The sequence below is a fragment of the Ochotona princeps genome, chromosome 17, assembly GCF_030435755.1.
Source record: "Ochotona princeps isolate mOchPri1 chromosome 17, mOchPri1.hap1, whole genome shotgun sequence".
In the NCBI taxonomy this organism is placed as follows: domain Eukaryota; kingdom Metazoa; phylum Chordata; class Mammalia; order Lagomorpha; family Ochotonidae; genus Ochotona; species Ochotona princeps.
The window spans coordinates 31921399-31929885 of NC_080848.1; the positions used below are offsets into that span (position 1 = coordinate 31921399).

The 8487-nt window shown below is 42.8% G+C and overlaps 1 pseudogene; it reads right to left on the reverse strand.

Moving 5' to 3' along the window:
- Positions 1 to 7778: 7778 nt before the first annotated feature.
- LOC118759755 (U2 spliceosomal RNA) lies at positions 7779 to 7897 on the reverse strand (annotated as a pseudogene).
- Positions 7898 to 8487: the final 590 nt, after the last annotated feature.

An 8487-nucleotide genomic window follows, 5' to 3' on the forward strand; every position in this document is an offset into this window, starting at 1 on the left:
ATTAAACACTTCGTTTGATGCAAAAGAGGTAGTCCTTTTCTCCAGCCTAATAAATTCCTCTGTGGTGGAGACATAATGTGATAGAACTATCTGGTGTCCAGAGGCCAGATGTCCTATTGAATGAGGGGGTGACCATTGACCAGCCAACCTCTGGAAATAGGCTAAGTAACTTGCTTACATTTAAGTGTTGTAGCAGACAGGCACACACTCCAGATTGGGAAATCCTGATCTGGCCTCCTGCCTTCCCGTAAGGACATCTGGAGATTTACCCATTCTTGACCAGCCCTGCATCCTCTCTCCTGATGCTCCTTTTCCCGACAATCTATTCTGAAAATTCTAAGGACAAAGAACAGTTGGAAGAACCCTAAGTACTTACATAACTAGTACCTAGCTTCTACACTTGTCAACATATGACTGTATCTCCTTCATCAGACACCTGTGTCTGTCTATCTTTCAGTTTTCTTTCTGGTGTGTTTAAAAATAAGATGCAAGCCATCTGTATTCTTTCCCCACATGCTCCAGCATGCACTTCATCAAGTAGTTTTTAGCATTTGCTTGCAGTTCTGTGTGTATGTGTGTGTGTTTGCATGTGGGTGGGTGTTAAATTTATATCGGTGGGATGGTGAAATGTGCAAATCATTAATGCCTCCTTTTTGAAAAATTGAAAAATATTTTCCCTGGGGAGAGTGAGAGGGAAGAAGGAAAGAAGGGGAGAGACAGAGAGAGGGATGGAGAATAAGAGAGAGAGAGAAATGCTTTCCCATCTGGTGATTCACACGTCACATGCCCTAAAAGCTGGAAATCAATTTAGATCTCCCATGTGGTTGGCAAGAACCTCTCAGGGCCAGCACCGTGGCATAGCAAGTTAAGCCACCACTTGCACCATTGACATCCCAAATGGGTGTTGGCTGCAGTCCCAGCCATTCGCTTTCTATCCATCTCCCTGTTTCTGCACCTGGGAAAGCATTGGAGGATGGCTCAAGTTCTTGGGCCTTTGCACTCATGTGGAAGATCCAAGGGAGTCTCCTGGCCCCTGACTTTATCCTGGCCCAGCCCTGGCCATTGTGGTCATTTAGGGAGTGAACCAACAAATGTAGGACCTGTCTGTCTCTCCCCACCCTCCTCTCTGTAACTCTGTCTTTCAAATTTTTTTTTTAAGGACCCAACCATTTGACCATCACCACTGCTCTTTGTGGGCTGCATTAGCAGGACACTCCAGTATGGGATGCACGTGAAGTGACATCTTTATCGCTAAACTGAACACTGCCCCTTCGAAGTGTTTCCTCTGAGGAGATGTGAGGAAAGCTTGCATGCATGTCTCTCAGTCCCCTCTAGGGATCTGGAGCACTTCTGTCATCCAGGAAGTCTGCTCATGTCCTTTCTCAACAAATCATTGCTCTCATTTTGCAAAGACAGTTGCACACAAATGGGCTCAAATGGTATACCTTATATATAATGTTATGTATTACATAGTGTATATATATATATATATTTAAAGATTTATTTATTTTTATTACAAAGTCAGATATACAGAGAGGAGGAGAGACAGAGAGGAAGATCTCCCGTTTGATGATTCACTCCCCAAGTGAGCGCAATGGCCGGTGTTGTGCCGATCTGAAGCCAGGAGCCAGGAACTTCCTCCAGGTCTCCCGCATGGGTGCAGGGTCCTAAAGCCTTGGGCCATCCTCAACTGCTTTCCCAGGCTACAAGCAGGGAGCTGGATGGGAAGTGGAGCAGCCGGGATTAAAACCGGCGCCCATATGGGATCCTGGCGCGTTCAAGGCGAGGACTTTAGCCGCTAGGCCACGCTGTCAGGCCCATACATAGTACATTTTTAGAGATTCTATAACATGCAACAGTTTAGTCTTTCTTTCCTGTCACTGAGCAGTGGTCACAATTTGCTCATCCATTCTGTTGTTCACAGAAATTTGTTTTGGGTTGCTTCCAGTTAGGGGCTACTGTGATGAAGCAGCTGGGAATATTTTCATACAAGTCTTGCAGTGGACATATGTTTGCATTTCTGTTGAGTAAATATCTAGAAATGAAATTACTAGGCCATAGGGTAGGTATACATTTAGGATACAAAACTTATTGTAAAGTGTTCGTAGAAAATGCTACGCTTTTCTTTCTTGGGTTATATTTTTATTACCATGTGGCAGGCATTATTTTCAACACCCGTCCTTCAACAAATATGTTCTGTGAATAGTTCATCCAGTCATGACTTGCCATTCGTTTTCTTAACTGTTTCTAATGAGAAGACTCTGTTTTTACAAAGTCTAAATTACCATTTTTCTTTTCTAGTATGGTGTTTTGCCTTCCCCCTAAAGATCTTTGCCTGTCTGCTGGTCATGAAGATGTTTTTCTATGTTGCATTCTAGAGCCCTATAGTTTTGGCTTGGTAGATATCTACTGAAAGTCAAGTGACCATAAATATGAGCTGATTCACGGGCTCTCACCTCTCGCCCATTGAATTGTATCTCTACAGCCCTTCCTGTCTCGACAACAGTGTATTAGCTTTACTATAAGCTTCCCAGTTAGATGGTGGGGTTCTCCAACTTGGTTTTTCTTTGGTAATATTGCCTTGTAAGTTCTAGGTTCTTTGCATCTTCATGTAAATTTGGGGGTTAGCCTATCAATTTCTATAAATAAGCATTCACTAGAAATCAGGATTGGGATTGTGTTGAATCTGTAGAACTAACAAAAGTTATTGATTGGAAAAAAGTGATCATTGAAACAACACTTAGGTCTTCCAACACTGGAGCACTTACTTAGTCCTCCTTAATTTATTTCAGTAATTTAAAATTAAGTTTTCTATATCTATTATTGAATTTATTCCTAATTTTCTTTTAATTTTAAGTGGAATTTAAGCAATTTCATTTTCGTGGAGCAAATGTTTGGTGCCGTGATTAGAGCATTGCTTGGGAGCTAAGCACCCCCTATTTGAGTATCTATGTTGAGTCTCAGCCTCCCTCCTGCCTCCAGCTTGATGCTGGTGTGCACCCTGGCAAGCAGCAGATGGTGGCTCTAGTACTTGGAGGGCTGCAACCCAAGTGGGGAGATGCAAATTGCATTTCAAGCTTCTGAATTCAACCTGTTGTTGGCATTTGAGGAGTAAACCAGTGGATGAAAGATCTCTGTCTCTATATCTCAAATAAAATGAAAATAACATGAAAATAAATAGTTTTTCAATAGTTGATTACTAGCATATAGAAGTCTCACTGATGTATAAATAGTACCCCTTTATTTTATTACTTAAAGTTCTCTTGTTAGTTCCAGTTTCTATTTTGTAGATTTCTTGAGATTTTTTTTCACATAAACAAGTCTTGGCATCTATGCACAGACTTGCTTATTTCTTCCTTTCTAATCATTGTGTATTATTCTTTTTCTTTTCTTATTACCCTAGCTCAAAAATGTAATAAAATGTTAAAAGGATGTAGCAGGAACAGAGCTCATCTTTGTTTCTCAGCTTAAGGAGAATATATATAATAATTCATCATTAAATATAATTTAAACTGTAGCGTTTCATAATTTTTTATCAGAGTGAAGAAACTTCTAACTTGCTGAGTTTCTTTCACATGATAAACAGGTGTTGAAGTTTACAGAAACAATCTTATGGGTTTCCTTCTCTGTTGATACAGAGAATTATATTAATAACGTCTTAAGTGTTCAAATAATCTTATATATCTGGGGTAAATCTATGTGGCGATGATTTATTATTATTATTATTATATGCTGCTGGATTTGATTTACTAATCATTTCCTAGGAGTTTTGTTCTGTGTTTGTGAGGAACAGTGGTCTTTTTTTTCCCCTTTTGTTTCTTCTTTTGTGTAATGTCTTTGGTTAACCAGGGTTAATCTGACAGTAGGATTAATCTTATATCAGGGTTAATCTGCTGTTGTAAAAACAAGATGAGAATTGTTGTTCTCTGTTTTCTGAACTTGATGAAATTCAGAGTGAAACCATCTATTTCTGAAGCTTTGTGGGAAAACTTCGGGCAACAAATTAATTTTGTTAAATAGATACAGGGCTACTTAGACTTTCTATTTTATCTTGTGTCAGTTCTAGTAACCTCTATTACTGTATTTTTCAAGGAATTGGTCCCCATTGTTCATAATGTCCTCTTATGATCCTGCTAATGTCTGCAGGAATTGTAGCAACAGGCGCGCTTTCGTTTCTGATTCAGTTAGTTGCATTCTCTTTTCTCCTTGCTCAATCTAGCTGGACCCTGGCCTCCTTTGTTTGTTTGTTTGTTTGTTTGTTTGTTTGCTTCTTTGTTTTAATTCATGCCCTTACCTGTGGCATTTTTGCAAATATAAGGACAGACCTCTGAGGTCTCAGCTCCCCACTCCTTTCTTTGAAATGCCTTCCCACCTTAAAGGAAAAGTGGATGAACTCTTCCCACATGTGTCCGACTCTAAACCCATTTTCTCAACTCAAATCTGCCTTCCCTTTGTGATCCCAGCACTCCCAGCACAGCACTGTTGAAACCTCCCTCTCTCTATTATGGCCTCCATGGCTGTTCATGCCATGGTCCCATTAGGCATCTCCAACCCCAGTCATGGTTTTGCTACCCTGAATGCCCGTGTGGCTACAGATCTAGAACATGTCAATGAGCTTTGGTTCATTGGTTCATCCTTTCCATGAGGATGTGTGCCCCTTCACATTTGCCTGGAGATCACCTACTGAATAAAATGAAAATCAATCAATAAATAGATGCCTTGCTCTGCAATCTACTTATGGATACTTATGGATACTGTGGGCAAAAGCATCTACTGGTCTTACCACATGCATTTATTGCAGTCTTTTTCTCCCAATGATTCCACAAAATCCTCGAGGACAGATTTATATCCTTAGTGCCTGATGTACTGTAGGTGTTCAGGAAACACTTGTTGACTAAACATAAAGTGTTTGTATTTTGTATTTTGTTCAGATTAGGCTTTCCTTGTGGAACCACCAAACATGTTGCCTGTGAGTCCCTGTTCTACTATTCTTGTTCTACTGTCTTCCTACTTTTCCTAGGACTATTCTCTTGTGATGCCCACTTCTGCTGGGTCCTCCAGGTGCTGCCTCTTTGTTCTCCTCCATTCCATGTGCGTTGCCCCCACTAAATCCCAAAGAGGCACTGCTTCACTATGACTCATCATCTCTAAAAAGGCTCTATCTCACATTCATCTATCAGTTGCCCTGAAATGACCAAGGAATGTGTTTCCCTTGGCTCTTCATTGTTCACAGGACAAGCAGCAGTTGCCACCTGTTGGGTATCAGCTATTTGCCAGATCCTGCATAAATATTAACTCCTGGGGGCGGGGAGAGGGCAGTCACTCCCTCTTTGCTTTTTTTATGTATATATATTTTTTATTTATTTATTATTTTTAATTCATTAATTACATTGTATTATGTGACACAGTTTCATAAGTACTTGGATTCTCCCCACCCCTCCCCAAACCCTCCCACCATGGTGGATTCCTCCACCTTGTTGCATATACACAGTTTAAGTTCAGTTGAGATTCCCCCATTGCAAGCGTATACCAAACATAGAGTCCAGCATCTTATTGTCCAGTCAAGTTCAACTCACTCCCTCTTTGTAAAGATAAGGAAACAGAGGCTACAAAAACACGAAGAAACTTGCTGAAGACCACCTAACCACTAGGTGGAAGTAGAATGCAGATGTTTGCTGAAGCTATGTCTCCTAACTCCCTTCTCACCCCATTTTCAGGCACAGATATTCCAGATAGAACTCTGAAACCCATTTCCATGGGTCCATCATTGTCTTATAGAAAGATCATGTTCTTTCCTCCTACCTGGGACACTATCAATCTACCCTGAATGTTACCTACCCATTGGGTCTGGATACTTGCCATTCTGTCCCCCATTCAAAGCATATGCATCTCTCTCAGGAAGCCTGTGTGGTTGTACCATAAGGAATATGATGGCTTTTATTTATTTATCTATTTTTTTAGATCTATTTATTTTTATTGGAAAGTCAAATATACAGAGAGGAGGAGAGACAGAGAGGAAGATTTTCCATCCACTGGTTCATCCTCTAAGTGGCCACAATAGCCGGAGCTGAGCTCAACTGAAGCCAGGAACCGGGAGTGTCTTCCAGGACTCCCACGTGAGTGCAGGGTTCCAAGGCTCTGGGCCGTCCTCCGCTGCTTTTCCAGGCCACAAGCAGGGAGCTAGATGGGAAGTGGGGCCGCAGGGACATGAACTGGTGCCCATATAGGATCCTGGTGCATGCAAGGCGAGGACTTTAGCCTCTAGGCTACCACACCAGGCCCAATGGCTTTTATCTGATGTTCCATGAAATTCACTGCTGTGTGTAACACTCTCTGCGATTACAGGTTCCCTCTTGACCATCCTCGGCCAACACAGGACAACAAACACTGCAGATCTTCACAAATATTTATTGTGGAGGTGCGTTCCCAGTCACATATCTCTGGCTCACTCATTTACTTGATCTTTGAATAAATCTTGATGAGTACCAAGCATTGGGCAGGTAATACAGAGATGTGGATAAAGATGTTGATAGTAATGGTGATTGCAATGATAGTGCTGGTGATGGTTTTCTATATCAGTTCTGACTGCTATGACAAAGTATCACACACTGGTGACTTAGAAACAATGACATTCACTTCTCACAGTTTTGGACACTGAAGGTTGAAGATCATGATGCCAGCATGGCCAGGTTCTGACAAGGGCCCTCTCCTGGTTGTTGGCTGCTGAGTTTTTGCATCCTCATGTGGAGGAAAGAGGGTGAGAGAGCATGCTGGGGGGTCCTTTCTCAGGAAACTACTCCTGTTTGTGAAGGTCTTACCATCAGGGCCTGAGTCCCCTTCAAAGGTGCATCACACCAATAGCATCACACTAAGGCTTAGGGGTTCTCTTTCATTAAAAAAAAATTATTCGAAGGTGGAGGTTGGCGGTGCAGAGACAGATAAAAAAGAGAGAAAGAGCATGTTTTTTTCTACTGGTTCACTCTGCAAGATGCCTACAATGGCTGAAACTAGGCCCGGGCTGGAGACTGGAACTAGAAACTCTGGGTTTCCCACGTGGGTGGCAGGAACACAATTTTCTGAGCTATCACCTGTTGCTTTGCTGGGGAATCATGAGCCCAAGCTGGGAATCAAACTCAGCTACTCTGGTGAGAAAGGTGGGTGTCTTAATGCGAGAAACAGCCTCAGAGGAGGGGCTCAGAACTCAGGAAGCACAGTGAAAGTGAGGCTTCATGAAGCATCCCGCATGGCTGGGTGCCTGGGGGGTCAGCACACCCAGGGTGGTCCACAGCATGACATTTCCTAGCACATCATAGGTCCTTCCCTGGCTCCTCACTGGTTGAGTTACTACTGGGTTAGTCTTTCTGGCATTTGCTTCAGCTGTTTGAACCACTACCTTTGGTTTGTCTAAGAACTCTCAAGTGTGTGTAACCTAGCTGCGATGCTCCTCACTTTGAACATGAACCAAATACTTTCTTGTCACTCTTGGCCACTAGGCTTAGTGCCCTTTCTGACACACGGGGGCTTGGGATGTCAAGGTATGAATGTTGGAGGGCCACAGATAGACAGTTAATTGCACCAGCACACTACCATTGGATGCTAGGTTCTGTTCCAAATGTAAGATAGGATTAGATTGTGAGGATTACAGAATTCAATCCTCATTATAATCCTATGGCATAAGCACTATTATTAGCCCCATTTTAAAGAAGAGGAAACAGAGGCACAGAGAGATTCAGAAACTTGTCAAGGTTATAGAATAAACGGCTATCTGGGCTCAGCTTGTAGAGTGCCCATTCCAGGATAGGTTTAGTAATTACAGGGTCATAATTACAGTTTCCTGAGTATTTAATATATATACATGTTTCTACACTTGATCTTAGCCAAAAGGCCAAGAAGCGATATATACATGTTTCTATGCTAAGCACTTGAGATACATTATATCATTTTAATCTTTTTATTTAATCTGTAAAAAGCTAGTACTGTGAGTCACATTTCACCAGTGAGGAAGCAGAGACCCTGAAAAAGTTACCTTGATCCAGGCCCTGCAGCAGGTGAGACACAGCTGGCAACTGAGCCGGGTCTGTCTGGCTGTAGAGGACACCCTCAGCACCACTGTACTTGCCTTCCCAACAGCGCAGAGCTGGAGAAGCCACCCACACACGTCCCCGGGCCCCATCTACTGGATGGGGAGAACTGTTCATTGAGCTCTGACAGAGGATGCTCCTGGTCCATCTTGGATGCTTCCAGGGCAAGGGGCTCACCTCCCCCAGAGGCAGCCTGCCTGCGCTTGGGCAGCAATACTCTTTCCTGAAAGGTCAGCATCCCCCTCCCTGGGTCCTCAGCTACAAGACATCCCCAGAGCTGCCTGCAGAGCCTGCCGGAAGGAATCCAGCCTAGCCTAAGCAAGGATTGACTCTGATCCCCTGGGAGCCAGACAAGGCACTAACCTGCCCAAGGTTACACAATGGGGGTGGGGAGCTGGGAAGTTAC